Genomic DNA, 18,517 nt, shown 5'->3' with positions numbered 1-18,517 from the left:
TAAAGACCATGGTTCAAATCCAGCCTGGTCAGGAAAGCTCATGAGACTCTTGTACTCCAATTAACCACCAGATAACCTGACTGTAGAGCATTTGCCTTAAGTTGAAGAACACAAAGACAGTGTGTTCAACCCCTACCCCCTTTCAAAATAACTAAGCAACAGCAATGTGGCCCAAAGATCAGGTCTACTGGACAAAATAAAAAAGTACTGAGTTTGAAGGCAAGAAAGAGCTGGTTAAAAATATTAAAATAAGATGAGCACCAGTGGCTCATGCCTGTAATACTAGCTACTCAGGAGGCTGAGATCTGAGGATCACAGTTCTAAGCCAGCCCAGGCAGGAAATTCTGTGAGACTCTTATCTCTAATAAAGCACCAGAAAACTGTAAGTGGTTCTATGGCTCATGTGGTAGACTGTTTGCCTTGAGCTGAAGAGCACAGAGACAGCACCTAACCCAGAATTTAAGACCCACGAATGACCAAAAAAAAAAAAAAATTAAAATGTCTGCGGTTGATTGCTCATGCCTTTAAATCCTAACTATCCAGGAGGCTGAAATCTAAGGGTTGTAGTTCAAATCCAACCCAAGCAAGAAAGTCCATGAGACTTGTTAATGTAATTACAATACTAGGGCTTGAATTTGCCCTGTTTTACACGAGGCTAGATAGAGTTCTACTACCCACAGCTTTTTGGTGATTAATTGGAGATAAGAATTTCAGACTTTGCTGCTCAGACTGGCTTCAGACCAAGATCAGATTTCAGCCTCCTTAGTTGTGCTGGGCTTCGCATGAAACTTTTCAAAAGAATGAAGCTGGAAGTTTATCTGTGGCTCAATTGGCAGAACTGAGAAAAATCTCTGAGACAGTGGCCAGTCCTTACATGCAGAAAAAAACATAAAAATTTTCATTTTTTAAAATTTTTATTTTTTATTGTGAACAAACTGTACAGAGTGGTTACAATTACATGGGCAAGATAATGAGTATATTTCTTATCAAGCATTGTAGTCTCCTCTTTTGCTTCCCCTTCCCATTCCTTCCAATCCTCCCCCACTCCCCCACCCAATCCTCCCCGCTACCCCCCTTCCCCTGCACCAAAGTTGTAAAATTCCTTTTTCGACATAACGACTTGTACATCTCATTGTTTCAATAGTTCCACCTGTATCCCTATTTAAACGATTTGTTTTTCCCCTTCCCCTCCACAAATTATACCGATATCAAATACAGTGAAAGCAGGAGTTATACTGTGGGGGAGGGACATACAAAGCAACAACGAAATCATCTTATAAATGTGTTAGAAACAAACGCATAAAAAAAAAAAACATTTGAATACATATCTTCGGGTTCATTTCCCTAACATTTTCAAAAGTAAATAATAGTAGTTGTATAATATAGATAAAAATCAAAAACTATGTTTAATATGATACAAAGGAAAACTATGTTTCTTTTTAAAAGTAGCAAATGAGAACATAGTATAAAGTTTCAAAATGACATGCTGAGAGTAAGGGAAAAGGGAAAAATTTAAAAATTCATGTAAATATTAAATACAAGCTGACATGACCAAAATATAATGTGATCAGAAACTTATCTCTCACTTATCTATCACTTGCAATTACTTACAAATAATTGTCCCTCCAGTTTCAGCAGCTACCATGGAAATTTAGACATGACCTCGCTATGCAGCCTAGACTGTGTAAGAGTCTTCCTGTTTTAGCCTCTTGAGTTAGATCTCCAGGCATTGCCCTCATTTTAATAATGAGGTTTCCTTAAAAATTCAAATTTAATATTAAAATAATGGATTATCTGTAAAGCATGACTAAACATCAGAGATCCACCAGAGATCTTCTGAGGAATACAATCAAAACATTAGAAAAGCACCTAACACTCAAGGTAGGTAACAGAAAGAAGATTTAGCATTTTTTGGATGTGCTGGGGATGAACGCAGGGCTTCATGCTTACTAGGCACGTATAAAATTCAGTGACATTAATTATATCCACACCATTACCTCTATATGAGAACTATCTTTTTGATACTGATGAAATCCACACAATCATTAAGTAATAATCACCCCAATGACCTGCCCCAGAAATTTTAATCTTCCATTTTCTCTTATAAAATGGTTTAGTCAATGTTTCCCATAAATAGTAGATTAATTTTTGTGTCGATCTGTGACAGACATATATTAATTGCAGAATTTTTGTGGATGTCATAATCCATTAATGCATACCTCATATTTTGTAAACCTGTTTATCTGATAGACTCTCCAGGAAATTCCAGCTTCTGACTATTATGAACTTTGCTGCTATTATTGGCATATGAGCTATTAGTTTTTTTCTTTTCAGTTCATTTGGTTATGCAATGAACAATGGAATTGCTGGGTAATGTGGTAATGCTATGTTGTTAGAAGAATGTGTCATATTGTACCATAATTGCTATATCACTTTTCATCAGCACAGAAATGTACAAATGGTCAATAAAATGTATTTCAAATCTTCCACAGATGTGCCCGAAAGAATCTTTTTATTTTTTTTTTTTACTTTTTACTTGTTTTGATTTAGGCCACGCAGGCCTGGATCTATGTAGCATTTTCTAGAACTGAAGTGAGAACAATACTAAATGCCACTGACCTAGCCTCCAAAAACATTTAATCTAGTAGCCATTTTTTCTAGAGATAAAATTTAGTGATTATATGCATTTTTACTCTTCTAAAATAAGGTTTTGAATTTTAAAATGACTTATATAAATGTAACACCTCTGTGTACCTTCTTTTTATTAAGAAGGAAAATTATATTTACAAAAAATAAAAAAGGACAAAAAAGCTTCTCAGCAGGAAAATACATTACAATCATAGTCTGATTCTGACCAAAGCACATACAATACAATACAAAAAATAATACAATAAGAGCTAATCTAAAGTAAAATGAAGAGTAAGGCCAGGGGCAGGGGTCAAGGGGTAGAGCACTAGGTTGCCCAGCACCAGCCTCTGAATCAAAACCGCAGTACTGCCAAGGGATAAAATAAAGTATTGAAAGTTAAGTAAGCATGCAAATAAAATATGATGGACAACAAAGAGGGACACACCTGTAATCACAACACTTGGGAGACTAAGCAGTAGAATTATGAAGTTAAGATCAGATTTGGCTACATAATGAGACTGCATCTTAAATAACATAGAATAAATCAAACAAAAATTTTAATGACTAGGGTGTAGTTTAAGTGTAATTAAAGTAGTTTTTGTATGCACAAAAATTACATGCTTTGATAACCACAACATTCAGTTTACACTGCAGTACAAGGTGCCCCGTGGCTGGAATCCCTCCTGAGGAAATCTAAGGCAGTTGATGCACTTGTATTCTTGGCTGGACTGAGGGTTTTGCTAGGCAAACAGTGTTTTGATCTCAATTCGTGGATCCCACTTACAACTCTTTTTGTTAGTACACCACCTACAAATCTCTCCCATCTCAATAACAGGGCTTTCTGGCTTTCAAGTGAAATTATCTTTGATATCTCTTAGGGTTCTTCTCCCCTTTGTCTGGAACTGCTCTGTTCCTGGGCCCACATTCAGCAGCTTATTCTGAGAAGATTTGTAACTATTTGCTAGCCATCTCTATCCACTGCCATCTCCACCTCAAATTAGTCTTTGGTATCAGTATGAGTCTGGTCAGATGATAGAGCCAGCCTGGGCTGGCTTTGAACCCTGATCCTCAGACCTCAGCCTCTTGAATAGCTAGGATCATAGGAGTGAGCCACTGGCACCCGGCCATCATTTCTTTCCTCCAGGAAAATTTAGGGGGGTGGAATAGCACAGCAGCACATACATTTGATAGCAACTGCCCCAGGGTGAACCAGATGCTCAGATAAAACCACTGACTTTGATATTGCCTTTGGTATCCAACAGAGTATTGTTGGAATTAAGGTCTCAGTGTGTGATTCTGTTCTGGTGTGGGTCTTGAACTGCACTTACAATTTGTGTGAAGAGCCTCTTGGTTTCATCCTCATATAGGCGGCAGGATTTTGAGATCCACCCCAGAAGGTATCCCCTACTGGCCAGTTCCATTGATGAGATATACATACTCTTCCTTCTCCATCACCTGGTACAACATGATGGTGTGTTTGTGCCATACCTTCTTAAAAATATCCACCTCATTCTTTAACTGATGACTGGAGGACTCTCGCTGTTAGGCCATGGTCGCAGGATCCCCCCCCCACGCCCCTCAAGAAGACTACCGAGAGTCAGACTCTACAGCTGTTTTATTTAAACGGGCTACAGCTTGGGCCTAGTCCTACACTCTGACACAGCTGAGCCTAGGAGGAGACCCCTGAGCTAAGGATTTGCAGGTCTTATAAAGGCACACAATCAATCAGGTGTTTGGATTACCACCGTGTGTTGCTTTGCTAGACAGAAACATGCAACAAGTGGTCACTGACTCAAACTTTAACCTTTCATTTCCCCCCTCCCCCTTGATTTATGGTCCTGAGCCACAATCTTGTGGCTCTGGCCCAAAACTAAACTTCAACAGCACTTGATCTTGAATGAGTATACCAATAACAATCAGCCCATTTTTCTTTTCTTGAGGCGTATGCGGAGAGATTGGGTAGGATGCTTGGAGACTTCCCATGTTTCCCCATGGTCATCCAGGGAAAAGGGGTCAGCTGGTCTGGCATGGGAGCAGTGGATCGAAACAGCAATGCCATCCGCCTTAAGGGCAGTGGGTGTAGCCAGTAGCACCATGTAAGGTCCCTTCAATCGTGGTTCCTGAGATCACAAGTTGTGCCTTAGAACAAACACCTAGTCCCCTGGTTTAAACAAATGTGGGGTAGGAATAGAAGCAGAATCATATAATGCTCTAAGCTGGGGCCACATACTCTTATGCACCAGCTGTAAATAGTCAAGCTTACACAGAAATTTGTATCATCCAAATTAGCAAGCAATTAAAGACAAGCCGATAGGGTGAATTTCTTATTCTAAACAAGGCAAAAGGAAGGAGAGATACCGAGTCTGCACCAGTCTCCAAGGCCAATTTAGTTAAGGTCTCTTTTAGAGTCCGATTCATTCCTGCCCTGAACTCTGGGGTCTATAAGAACAGTGCAATTTCCAATCCATCCCCAATGCCACGGCTATTTGCTGACTTACTTTTGAGACAAAGGCCGGTCCATTGTCTGATCCATTGGGGGATGGGAAGCCATACCTGGGTAAAGTTTCTTCCAGGATCTTCTTAGCCACGACGTTTGTGGTCTCATGCTTTGTTGGGTAGGCTTCAACCCATACTGAAAAAGGTGTCTACAAAAACTAGCAAATTTTTATATCCAAATTTTCCAGTTTTAATTTCTGTGAAGTCTACTTCCCAATACACACCTGGCATATCTCCATGGAGGCAAGCTCCTTTTGTAACCGGCTGATTGGGGGCATTGGTGAGCTGACAGGCTTTACAATTTTTAACAATGTCCTCAATGAGTTGGTTCCCTTGACTAATTTTTACTTCTGAGTGTCGGAGCAAGTCCTGCATTCTTCAGGTTCCCATGTGAGAGACCCGATGGATTCTCTTAAGAATCCCCTTGCCCAATCTTTTTGGCAAGGTAAGTTTCCCCTCACCAGTTTTCCACCAGTCTTTGTTTCCTTCTCTGCCCGGGGGTTTATAGGCCTTGGGAATTTTCTTTATCCACTCCAATTCTTCTCGGGAATACTGAGGCTCAGGAGGCAAAGCTTGTGGCCCTGGGTCTACTAGTGTCACTACTTCTGCTCTGGGCTGGAGGGCTGCCTCCTTAGCTGCCTGATCAGCCAAGTTATTTCCTTTGGTTATTGAATCAGTTCCCTTTTGATAGTCAGGGCAGTGCATAATGGCAATATTTGCTGTTTCCCCTAAGGCCCAGATGAGGCTTAATATTTTTTGTTTGTTTTTAATAGTCTTTCCCTCAGCTGTCAGCAGTCCCCTCTCTTGGTAAATGGCTCCATGGACATGCATGGTGGCAAAAGCATACCGACTGTCTGTGTAAATGTTTAGTCTCTTCCCTTTTCCCATTTGTAGGGCTTTTGTTAGTGCCACTAGCTCTGCTCTTTGTGCAGATGTTCCCTGGTGCAGTGCTTCTACCAACACTATTACAGTGTCCGTGGTGACTTTTGGGCCCGCGTACCTTTTTCCATCTCAAATGAAACTGCTGCCATCTGTGAACCTGGTATGCTCAGCATGCGATAGTGGCAAGTCCAACAAATCTGTCATATTTTCCTTGGCCCAGTTTCTCTTTTCATGCTCCATTTTACGTTCTCTGTCCTTCCTTTCCTGACTTTGCTCCTCTGTTTCTCTTATTGTAAACCTTTTCTGCTGTGGCTACTAGATCCCTAATAGACTTTTCACCAAGGCTGTCTAGAGCCTGCAACTTTATGTCTGGTGCAGCTTGATCTATATAGGCAAACATAATCATCTGTGTCGACTCCTGGTCTCAAGTTCATATGGGGTATATTGACTAAAACTTCCATGAGACGCTCAAGATATGCTGCTGGATTTTCACTTACTCCCTGTCTTACATCATAAACCTTGGCCATATTAGTAGGTTGGCAAGCCGCTGCTTTGAGACCTGCCAACAGAGCTTGGTGGTAGATGAGGAGTCACTCCCTACCTTCAACTATATTGTAGTCCCATGTTGGTTGGATCTCAGGAAAATAGGCAGCTATCAGGGCAGGATCCTTGATGGGCTCTCCTGTGGGGCCACGGATATGTTTCTGGGCCGCCTCTCAGATACGTTCTCTCTCTTCAGTGGTAAAAAGAACCTGTAAAAGCTGACTGCAATCATCCCAAGTGGGTTGATGAGTAAAGAGAATAGTTTCAAGCAAACGAATTAAATCCTGGGGTTTCTCAGTAAAGGGGGCATTTTGGATGCACCAATTTTATAGATCACTGGTAGAAAATGGACACTATTGGGTTGCTGTTGACCATTCACATCCACAGTACCTATGGCATGTAAGGAAAAATCAGCTGCATTAGATGGGGGGTAATCCCACTGCAGCGTTGAGTGACTGGCCCCTCAAAAACTTTAAGGGCAGGTGCCAAGTGTTCTATAGCTCCCTCCTCCTCTTGATAATTCTCAGGTTCTGCAAAAGGTACCTGGGAAGGGGAGCATGGGTGAGGAAACATTTCTTCTTCCAAGTTATCTCCCTGAAAAACCAGGGGGTACACTTTCTTTTCCTCTTTCTTAGTTTCTTTTTGTAAGTCTAGGAGGCTAGATGGAGTGTTGCCCATGGTTTCCAGTCCTGTCAGTCATAAAGTCCAAAAAACAATAAACAGCACAAACAAAACACATGCAGGCCTGACAGTTACAAAAAAAAAGCTTACAAAGTGGAGATCTCCCAAATTGGTCTGCTGACTCCTGTCATGGCGGGGTTCCATACCCATGCCCCACAGCAGAAGGAGCAGTCCCATGATGGGCGAGTTGGGCCTCTGTTAGGAGGCTCTCTTGGTCAGTTCCGGCCCAACACCAAACCAATCCTCACCCCACAATTCACATGCCAAGGTTCCAAGGACCCCCCCGCCCCACAGCGGGGTTCCAAGGACCCCGCCCCACACAGTGGGCTTCCAAGGACCCCTGCTCCACACAGCAGGGTTACTCCCTCCCCAGAAGAGGATCTGGGATGTCTCCCAGTTCCTCCAGGGTTGTCGTGCAAGTGGGTCCACTTTGACAACCCTTTACAAATTTGAGGGGATATCCTCACAAGGGAAAATGAAAGTAAAACAGACAAATGAGAGGACAAGACAAATTAACAAAGACAGCCCTGTTTTACCTTTGGAGTCTGAGGTCTCGGGGGTCTTTGGGGGGTATCCGAGATGAGCCCCACTAATATGTTATGCCATGGTTGCAGGACACTCCCAGCAAAAAAAACCACCGAGAGTCAGACTCTACAGCTTTTTTTATTTAAATGGGCTGCAGCTTGGGCCTTGTCCTACACTTCGACACAGTGGAGCCTAGGAGGAGAGCCCCTAGCTAAGGATTTGCAGGTCTTATAAAGGCACACAATTAACCAGATGTTTGGATTACCACGACGTGTTGCTTTGCTAGACTCCCTTCAGGAGTATTTTAACTGCCACTTCCATGTGTGTGAGGTGTGGATGGCCAGCTTCACTTGTCTATTGGTATCATGGTCGATGAGCTCTTTCATCTGGTATTGATTGATGATCTCTTCATTCAAGAATATGGAGGATGATTCTTTGTATTCTTCCATTCTTCTGCTATGATGGTGGGTAGCAAGTCTACCTAAAATCAACTAAATAAAATAATGGAAACCCAGAAAAAAAAAAAGAAATAGCAAAACCAAACGACAACTCATCCCCCCAAAATCAGAAAAAATAATGAATTTTGTTTGAATCAGTCCAGCGTTTCACCAATCAAGAGCTCCTAGATGTGTTAACTGACATAGGTTGGAGCACAGTGGCTTCCTATATACCCTGCATGACCTCTCAAAACGGAGCTATCACAGCCCATCATAGTGACATCATAGAAGAAATGGACCAATCAGAGTCTGGGCCAGTGAAGTCAGAGAACATGGAGCAATCATAGCTTGCCAGCATTGATACTCTAGCCCATAAGCTTCAAAGACTGTTGCTAAGGACTCCATGTGGGCTTGAGGTTGCTCTGGTCATTGTTATGCCATTCCTGAAACTACTAGGACAGTGGTCAAAGTCCTCTGATCTTGTAGAGGACTCCTGAATCTCATAAATTGCTTCTGTGGAGACACTGGCCAATAGCCTCCATTCTTGATGGCCACCTTATCCTATATTTGTTCCAGCAATGACATGGCAAGAAGATCTCCGTCCTTCTCAAGGACAGCTCTCCTACAACTTGCTCCTGAGGGGACAAGGTCCAGGCTGTCTTTTTTTAAAATTTTTTTGTTGGTCGTGGGGCTTGAACTCTGGGCCTGGGCACTGTCCCTCAGCTCTTCAGCTCAAGGCGAGTGCTCTACCACTTGAGCTACAGCGCCATTTCCGGTTTTCTGGTGGCTTATTGGAGATAGGAGTCTCACGGTCTCTCCTGCCCAGGCTGGCTTTGAACCGCGATCCTCAGATCTCAGCCTCCTGAGTAGCTAGGATTACAGGCGTGAGCCACCAGCACCCAGCCCAGGCTGTCTTTGAGCCACAATCCTCACAATTCACTTTCCGGAGTAGGTAAGGTTATATGCCTGAGCCATCGTTAGTTACTTAGCTCATTTCTCACATTTGGGGGAAGTATATATATTTGTTAGAAAGGTTGGTATTAGATATGTCCTTTTAACACCTTAAATTTGTTGCTCTTGATGTCTAATTGTTAATCTAGTGTCTGATTAGAAATTTGTCATAATATGATTGAAGATCCTTTGTGTGATGAGTTGTGTCTCTGTGCTTTGGGAGGTTTCCTGTCTTTGACTGTTTAATTAGAATGTGTCTTAGTGTGGACCTGTGTAATTATGTTAATTGTCTTCTTTAAGCTGCTAGATTCCTGCATAGAAGGGTTCATGCTTTCAATCAAATTTGGGAAGGTTTTGGTCATTATTCCTTCAAATACTATGTATTTCTTTTTTTTAATCACTGTATGTTATACATTGTACATACAATACATATTCACATTGTATATTTGAATATACATATATATGCCTACATATTTATATTATATATACATTTATATACATATATTTTTTCACATAACTTCCACTTTTGTGATTGTTTATGGTAGGAAGTCTAGATTGATCTCAGCTACTCCATCAGAGTTAGACTTAGGAGTTTTCCTTTTTATTTCTTGGTGAAAGTATGCATTTCTCGGCAAGGATATCGAAACCGGTACAAATCAGAGGTAGCCTTGAGTTCTCTCTTTCTCTCTCTCTCCATCTCTCTCTCTCTCTCTCCCTCTTTCTGATTTCCTGCCTCTGTCAGCTCTCTGAGCACAGGACCATTGCTTACCAAGTTGTTTTAGTGTGTGCTGTGATCTACTAGTGTGTGCACTGCCATGTTCTGCTTCAAACGTCACCATGCTACACCTGGAAGAGGAGCTTCTCCAAAGTCAGCCTGCATGGGTGTGTCTGACACTTTCTTCAGGTCGGAGTTTCCATAGCTACTAGGGTGGCCTTAGTAGATGCCCATGTGCCAGGACTGCTGACTGCTGACTGTGGGCTACTCAAGCACAGCCTCTTTATTTACCCAAGTCAGAAGTCTGTGTTGGATCCTGGGGACACTGGCCTATTGGTGACTATACTAGGAGCAAGGCTGTGGGTTGCAGGAGCCTCAATGTGGCCTGACATCTGGGGAAGAGAAAGAATAGGTCAACTCTAAAGGGAAAAAGAATGAAGAGAGAAAAGAAGCAGTAAAACCTTTATCAATTAAAAACACAAGAGTTTGGAACTGGAAAAGCAGTGGAAATATTCTAAATAATAAAAATTGCTAACATGGATAGAAGATGGATCACATTTTGTCATATATAATTTTGAAAAAAAACATACTAGGAATGAAAATTTAAAAGTCAAAATTAAAACACTATTTGGATTATAACTAGACAGTATAGCTCAGTGGTAAAACATTGGCCTAGCATATGTGAAGCAATGGTGTGATCTCCTAAGCATTACAAAGTACACCCAAAGCACACACACAAAAACCACATGAACACACACACACACACACACACACACACACACACCACATACACACAATTGGAATATTGATATTATCATATTAAACAGAGGAAATTATCACAAATAGAAAATGTAGGTTAATATATGAAATAAGAATATTTCTCGTACTATCTAAAAGTTTAGTAGAAATAAAATAATCACAATACACTTGGATTCCTATAGATTAAGTAAACTGAAAATTAAGCAATAGAAGACATGAGAACCTTTTCAAATAAGTTTTAAATAATAAACATTTTGAAACATGTATCCTTTTATTTTGACAAAAAAATGATGTTAGTCGTGTTTTAACTCAAGATTTAGAATATTATAACCAGGTGCTCTATATCTCGCTAGGGGTGGCTATATCTCTAATCATTTCACTCTGAATATTTTTATAATAAGGTATTATAGTTGCTCTGTCTCTCCCGAATTACAAACCTATTTACACTTCCCACCGTAGCTAGAAAATAGCAGCCACAAATCTCCATGCCCAGCTCAAACTTTTTTTTTTTAATTTAAGTACAAATATTTCCAAAAAGTCACCAGGTAATGTAACTTTTCTTAATAAAGTATGTGCTTCTTGAAAATACAGTATTTGTTACCTGGACAAATATGTTTATAACTATAAGAAATAAATTTATTTAAATTTACCAACCGTATAAAAATTCAAAAAATAATTTTAAATATTCACATCATAAATATTTTAAAAGCAAAATATATGTGTCTGAATAATTTACATGTGAAAAAACAAAGAAATTATATTAGCTAATCCTACAACTCTGATAAAAGAAAAAAAGAAAATATTTAAGTTCAAAATTTGAAATTTAGAAAATAAAATGAAGTGTACTCTTTAGATGACTTAAGTAACTGTAAACCCTCTGCATATAAATTTTCTTATAAAAATGCATGAACAAAGAAAGAAAAAGTACCAATTGATTAATAGCAACAGCAAAAGAATCAGTAGTTCTTATTTTGAGCATACAAAAAATCGATGGAAGAGATAACAATGTTCCTTCCATAAGAAATGTACTTATTTATGTAACTGTAACCCCTCTGTACATTACCTTTACAATAAAATTAAATTGAAATTAAAAATAAACCAAACAATATACGAATTAAGGATTCATATAAACCATTGGTTAAAAATTTTGTAAAAAACTGCACTAAGTACCCAAGGAATATATTTTGATGATGCTACTTTAATAATTAAACTTCAGTAGAGAAGCAAAAAGTGTAAAAACTGTTACAAAGTAATAAATCAGAATATGTTACTATTCATAATAATCATAAGCTGAATTTATAGTGATAGTCAAATATGTAAGAAATGAGACAATTTGCCATACATTTGCACTTAATAAGTGAGAAAGAATTTTCTAGGTCTTTTAAAATATATCTTAAGTTTAATAAAGAACCTATTCTGTCACATCATATGATAATCAGATAAAGCTGATATTAGAGCAAAGAACAGATTCTACTAAGTTTTTGTATGTTAATGTATATACTTATTTTGGTTGTGGGAAATTGTGGGGATTTCGACTTGAGTTATTGCTCTTGCTAGGCAGGCGTCATATCAGTGGTTAATTTTAGGATAGGGGTTCCCTTTCCACAAGAACATGCACCTGATCTGTCATTTTAGCCTTCCCATCATCAATGGCATCAGAGTTGCAGACCAACTTGTCTAGCTTCCTACCTTGGCTGGCCTGGATTCCGCAGTTCTTCCAATCTTAGCCTGTAGATAGTGCAGTGTGGTGGAAATGATCCAATGCACCCAGCTATATATTGAGAAGGAGGTCCACTAAACTTTTGGCCTGGTTCTATTCTCAAGCCTCCTTAGTAGTTAAAAGTAGAGGTGGAAGCCCCTGGTGCCAAGCAGTAAGAGTATTTTTTAAAGTAACTAGACATATACATGACTTACGCTTGTGATTACCTCAGGAAAAGAATAAAAGAGCAGTGAAGCATAGAGGACAGACAGAATTTTAACTAGCTACTCAGAGGCTGAATCAGCTTAGGTAGCTACTCAAGAGGCTGAGATCTGAAGGCCACAGTTCAAAGCTAGTCAAATCATGAAAATACATACGATTATCTCTAAAAAACCAAAAGTGGAACAGTGGCTCAAGTGGTAGAACACTACCTTTGGGCACAGAAGGTTAAGAATAATGCCTACTCAGTATCAAGCCTCAAGAATAATGAATGTATGCATGAGCACATGCACACGTGTGTGCGCGTACTCGCACGAGCGTGCACACACACACACACACACACACACACAAATGAATATTTCAATGTGAAGTTCTTTAATTTTAAACTTGCTGTACTTTATTCCCCTGTATTAGTTCACAAATTAACAAAATCAGCTAAGCACCTATTTACATACAACTCATGTTTCTCTAAAGTCTACTCTCTCTTTGTAAGTCTGCTTTTATTTGACCCAAAAGTAAATTATTCAGGAAGTCAATTCATCATTCTCAAGTCTGTTGTATTAGATGATTTTTAGGTTCCTCCTAGGAATATGATTTTGTGTAATCCTGCATCAAGCAGCATATTTCTTTCACGAGAAGGGAAGACCCTGTCAAACAATTAATAATAGGTTTTTCTCCACCTGGCGAGCATCTGTAGTTTTACTAACTTCATAAAATTCATGATCTGTCTGTGTATGCCAAAGACTGCTGTGCAAATAAAAAGATCCTTCTCAGAACTTAGCATTTGTATACTATTCATAGGTATGAGGTGTTTAAATATTACTGAAATTTCTTTGGAATAAATAATATTCATCTTGACTATCTTGAGAAAGAAGAATTGGTTTCTCAGCACTTTAGTTAAGAACATGAGTGAAAGAAACAAAAGGAAAAGTGAAGAACAATAATCCATATATTCAAATCAAACAAAACAACCCAAGAAAACACAAATTAATTCAGTACTCAAGAACCTGCAGAAAATGCAAATAAAAAAAACTATGACAAGCTTATGAATATCCTGACTACATGGGAGCGAACTGTTGTAAGGATAGTGCTTAAAACCCAGACTGGACAGAAAGATCTGTACACAATGCCATGCACCTGTTATTTTAAATTCCAGGAAGAATAACATAAAGTGTACTGAGCCCAAAATCAGATACAAGTAGGAAGCCAGATTCTATCTGAAAAATAATCAGGATAATTTAAGTCTGAGGACATGACAAAGTGGTAAGAACAACCATTTTGGGGGCACAAGACACTCAATTCAAACTCTAATATTATGGGTATTAAAGAAAAAACTATGATTTTAAATAATTGGAATAAATGTAAGATTTGAGTATTTGAGTGGAGAAAAATCCATGAGAAAGATAGAATGAACCCACATTGCAATACTTTCTACTTAAGTGATAATGTTTTGTGGTACTTCAGACAAAACAGTTACCTTGCAAATGGGTATGGATGTGCACTTGGGTGACGGAAATACTCTACTTACACAGGGGTAAATTAAATAGATTTTTTGGGATAGATTGCACTTCTTGAACTAAGAGCCTAGGTGATGTCCCTGAGCTTTTTCTCTCAAGGCTACCACGCTACCACTTTCAGCCACAGTTCCAATTCTGATTTTCTGTCGGTTGTTTGGAGATAAGAGGCTCATGGACTTTCCTGCTCAAGATGGCTTCAAACCACAATCGTCAGATCTCAGCCTCCTGAGTAACCAGGATTCCAGCCATGAGCCATCAATGATTTTAATAATTTAGTAAATTGTGCAGTTCCAGAAGTTATATATTATCTTTATAACCTGTGTAACATATGTGTGTATGTATATATCAATGCATACGGATAGAAATATTTTAGCATATTTTTGTATCTACAATAGATTCGTGAAATAATCCTTCATTATAAAATAAAATGGTAGCCGGGCGCCGGTGGCTCATGCCTGTAACCCTAGCTACTCAGGAGGCTGAGATCTGAGGATTGCAAGTTAAAGCAGACAGGAAAGGAAAGTCCGAGAGATTCTTTTTTTTTTTTTTTTTTTTTTTTTTTGGGTCCGGTCGTGGGGCCTGAACTCTGGGCCTGGGCGCTGTCCCTCAGCTCTTCAGCTCAAGGCTAGCGCTCTACCACTTGAGCCACAGTGCCACTTCTGGCTTTATTCTGTTTGCTTATGTGGTGCTGAGGAATCAAACCCAGGGCCTTGAGCATGCAAGGCAAGCGCTCTACCACTGAGCCACCTTCCCAGCCCAGTCCGAGAGATTCTTATCTCCAATAAACCACTCAAAAACCGGAAGTGGCCCAAGTGGTGGAGTGCTCGCCTTGAGCTGAAGAGCTGAGGGAGAGCACCCAGGCCCAAGTTCAAGCCCCACGACAGACAAAAAATAAATAAATAAAAATAAAATTAAATGGAAACAAAAGTTAATAAGGAGCAAAACAAAGGGAATTGTCACACGTTTCTTGTTGTTGAATATAATATGAATTGTGAGAATCAGTTTGGCAAAATCATCTCTACTTTAACAAAATGGATAATAACTATTAAATCCAATTCATCTATTTGCCCTTATTGTGCATCCTCACACATGAGTGTCAAAATCAAACCACAGTTTCTGCCTTCGTATTTAACTCACCTGTTATAAGTTAGAGGATAGATGAAGTAATCAAATAAAGATTAAAATAATAGTAAGTGAGGCTATGAGTTAGAGCTGAAAATGATTTTAAATATGATAATAGCTAATTAAATTGCATATTTCTTACCTTTACACTATTGTCATGTCCCTCATTCCCACATTAGAAAAGTACATAGAAAGTTCTCACTAAACGCATTATCCTGCCCATGTAATTGTAACTCCTCTGTACAGTATGTTCACAAATAAAATTAAATTAAATTTAAAAAAATAAATAAAATATAAATAACCAAAAAAAAGAAAGTTCTCACTAAATAATATGTACAATTATGAAAAACACTTGAAAAAATATGGGCACCATGTGGTTTTAGCTTATTGTGACCTGTAGGGGGTAGTGTGTTTTTGAGGATTTGCAATACGTTCTAATGGAGATGAAGAGAGGGATGTGCTTATTCTGGAAAACTGGCTAGAAGATTGTTCCCAGAAAGATAGTGATGAATTCTTCCAAAAGGTTACAGTAAAATCACTTTCACAACCATGTTCACTGCTGCACTATTCACTGTAGAAAACTTAAGGAAACAGCCCAGATGCCCTTTGGCAGAGGGATGGTTAGAGAAAGTGTGGCACATATACACAATTGTATTGCACCCATCCATTATGAAGACTGTTACATTATTTGCAAAGAAATGGATAGATCTAAAAATATGTTAAGTAAACTAAGTCAGAGACACACACACAAAGGACCCATGTTCTGTCTCATATTTGGAAGATAGAACTTTATACAAGTTTTCACAACAATATCAACCAAAGCATTCTATTTGCAGAGAATTTAAAAGGTGTATTTTCTTATAAAATTGAATTTTTAATCCAACAAAATGAATACCAGGAAACTATCACTTAAGATATGAGGGGAATTCAAAGGGAAGGATTAAAAAGAGTTATGGAGGAAAAGAGTGAAGGCATAATATTCAATACAGATAGTATGACAGTAGAAAAAATTTAAAGTGGGGTGAGATTTGGAAGGGTGTGGTGAAGTTATGTAAAGATCCATTGTACTTAAAAACTGATTTGTTGAATGGAAATTCACTTGTACAATTATTTAAGATAATAAAAATATAATTAAAAACAATGGAGACACTTTATCTTAAACTGTGTTCTCTTAAACCATGAGTCAATATAATAGTTTCCTCCTTAGAAATGTTCTTTGCAGGTATTTTCCTCACAGTAACAGAAAAGTGATCAACACAATGCATATCAATACATTACATTGCACATCATAAAGAGACACACTATAAATTCTATTTCCATCTCTTTTAAAAATAAAATTGTTTCCTCTATAAATTGATCAGAGGCATGGATTTTGTGGCTAGTTAGTTCATTGCACATGTCTCTCTTCCTCTCTCTCTTTCATGGTTCTCATAGATAATATGATTGCTCCATAATTATCCTAACTTATTTTGCTTTTATATTTTTGGTTGCATCATTTCACTTTCTGCTCTGCCATTTCCCAAATCATTTACATAGAAGGTATTATTTCCTATTTTCTCCTTCCTAGAATAAGCTGCACATGAAGACACCATTGGTCCTCATTTTCAGTCTGTACATTTTAATACACAGGAAAATCTTTCCTCTGCTTTCTATCAGTTCTCTACTCTCCAGTTAGAATAATTTAGAATAGTAAAAATGGAAAAAGAGAAAATAAATCATTGTGAAAAGACTAACTTTTAATTATATGAATCGCATGTGTTGTTACACTTGTATTTTTGTAATCAACTTTTTAATAACTGTTTTTCATTTCTTGCATCTGAAGGATGAAAACTATGGAATACTTCGCATATTTTCATATCATCCCTGTCCAAGTGGCATGTTAATCTCTATATTGTTGTAATTTATGTATACGTGCTGCTGAAGCATGTAGTATCCTGTAAATTTAAGTAGTTAATGATGTAATCTTTATACAGGCATATATCCTTGGTTGCCTATTTGTAACAAGGAAACCTTATTGTTACTAACAATGCTATTGATCTTATTTCTCTGAAATTCTGTGTATAATGGAAAAAACATATTGTTCGGTAGATTGCTCACACTTGCAATTATTTGCCAATGACTATTTTAAGTCTTTTTCATTTTAAATTTCATCATATTTTGTAGCCTTTATAGCTAGGTTCAAAGATATGGCTTTTCAAGTACTTATTTATCAACTGAGTTAGCTTTGTGGAGCTAATGGATTCAAAGTAAGCCTTGCTGAAGAGCTACTTCTAAACTTTTGCAGCTTAAAATTTCCCAAATGAGGTCTTACTGGCACAAATGTCTACTGACCCTTTACCCTTCTTCCATGTAGTAACAGACCAACCAGAATATCTTACCCTGACAGCAAAGATTATCTTACTGGAAAAAAAAACTAATCTTAGTTACAAGGGATCATAGAGAAATAAACAGTTCTGACTAGAAAGTATTTTATCAAAATATAATTGTTTATTATACCTACCATTTCAAAAGTAGCTAAAGCCAAGAAGGTGAAAAAAAATTGTTCTTATGCATGATTACCTAGTGTCCTGACCTGTCTACCATCCAATCAGGCAGGAACTTACACTACTGAATTTCTATTGCCAAATATTTCCATAGCTCCAGGAGAAGTCCATATTTTTCCTTGATATTAGGCCTTAAATTGGTAATGTTTTAATCACAGTGTTTCCTCTTGCCTCTAGGCTGTAAATCTACAAATGGTAAAGCTTAGGTCTAACTCTACCAAACTCTGAGGTAGAGATAATGGAATAATACTGTAAAACAGAGTTGCCTTTGATACCCTAACCACAACAGAACAATGAAAAACATTTCCTTAGATTACATACAGTTATATATTTTATATTTATATGTGCTAATTTTATGTTTCACACAAAGAAACTTGCTAGAATTAATCGATAATTTGACAAATAATTTGATATTTATTACAATAAATAGGAATATAAATAATTAGGTTTAGAATATTTATTAGAATATAAGAAGTATCAATGCAATGTCTTCGATATAAACTTGTGATACCTTCTAAGTGTTCTTAGTCTCCTGAATTCACTTGGTAAAAAAAATGTTGTTTTCCTTTAATCTGTAAGGGATTTTACTCTGCTGCTCTGTATATTGTTTTAACTCGCTGAACTCAGAATGGTTTTCCCCATATTTCTGATCATACCCAAATTTTGCTGATATGATGTCCAAAAGGTATTATTCTTCTACAGGATCCACGTGTCCTAGGATCCTAGGTCCTAGTTATCTGTATCATCAGATAAGAAGGGCAATTATTCACACCTAGGCCCATGCCACATGCCAACAGAAA

General features: G+C 38.1%; 1 pseudogene; it reads right to left on the bottom strand.

Annotated features, from left to right (window-relative positions):
• Positions 1-17,000: 17,000 nt before the first annotated feature.
• Positions 17,001-17,100, bottom strand: LOC138824146 (U6 spliceosomal RNA; annotated as a pseudogene).
• Positions 17,101-18,517: the final 1,417 nt, after the last annotated feature.

This window comes from Dipodomys merriami, unplaced genomic scaffold, assembly GCF_024711535.1.
Source record: "Dipodomys merriami isolate MVZ:Mamm:240054 unplaced genomic scaffold, mDipMer1.0.p SCAF_127, whole genome shotgun sequence".
Classification (NCBI taxonomy): Eukaryota; Metazoa; Chordata; class Mammalia; order Rodentia; family Heteromyidae; genus Dipodomys; species Dipodomys merriami.
This window is presented reverse-complemented; position numbering and strand designations above follow the sequence as displayed.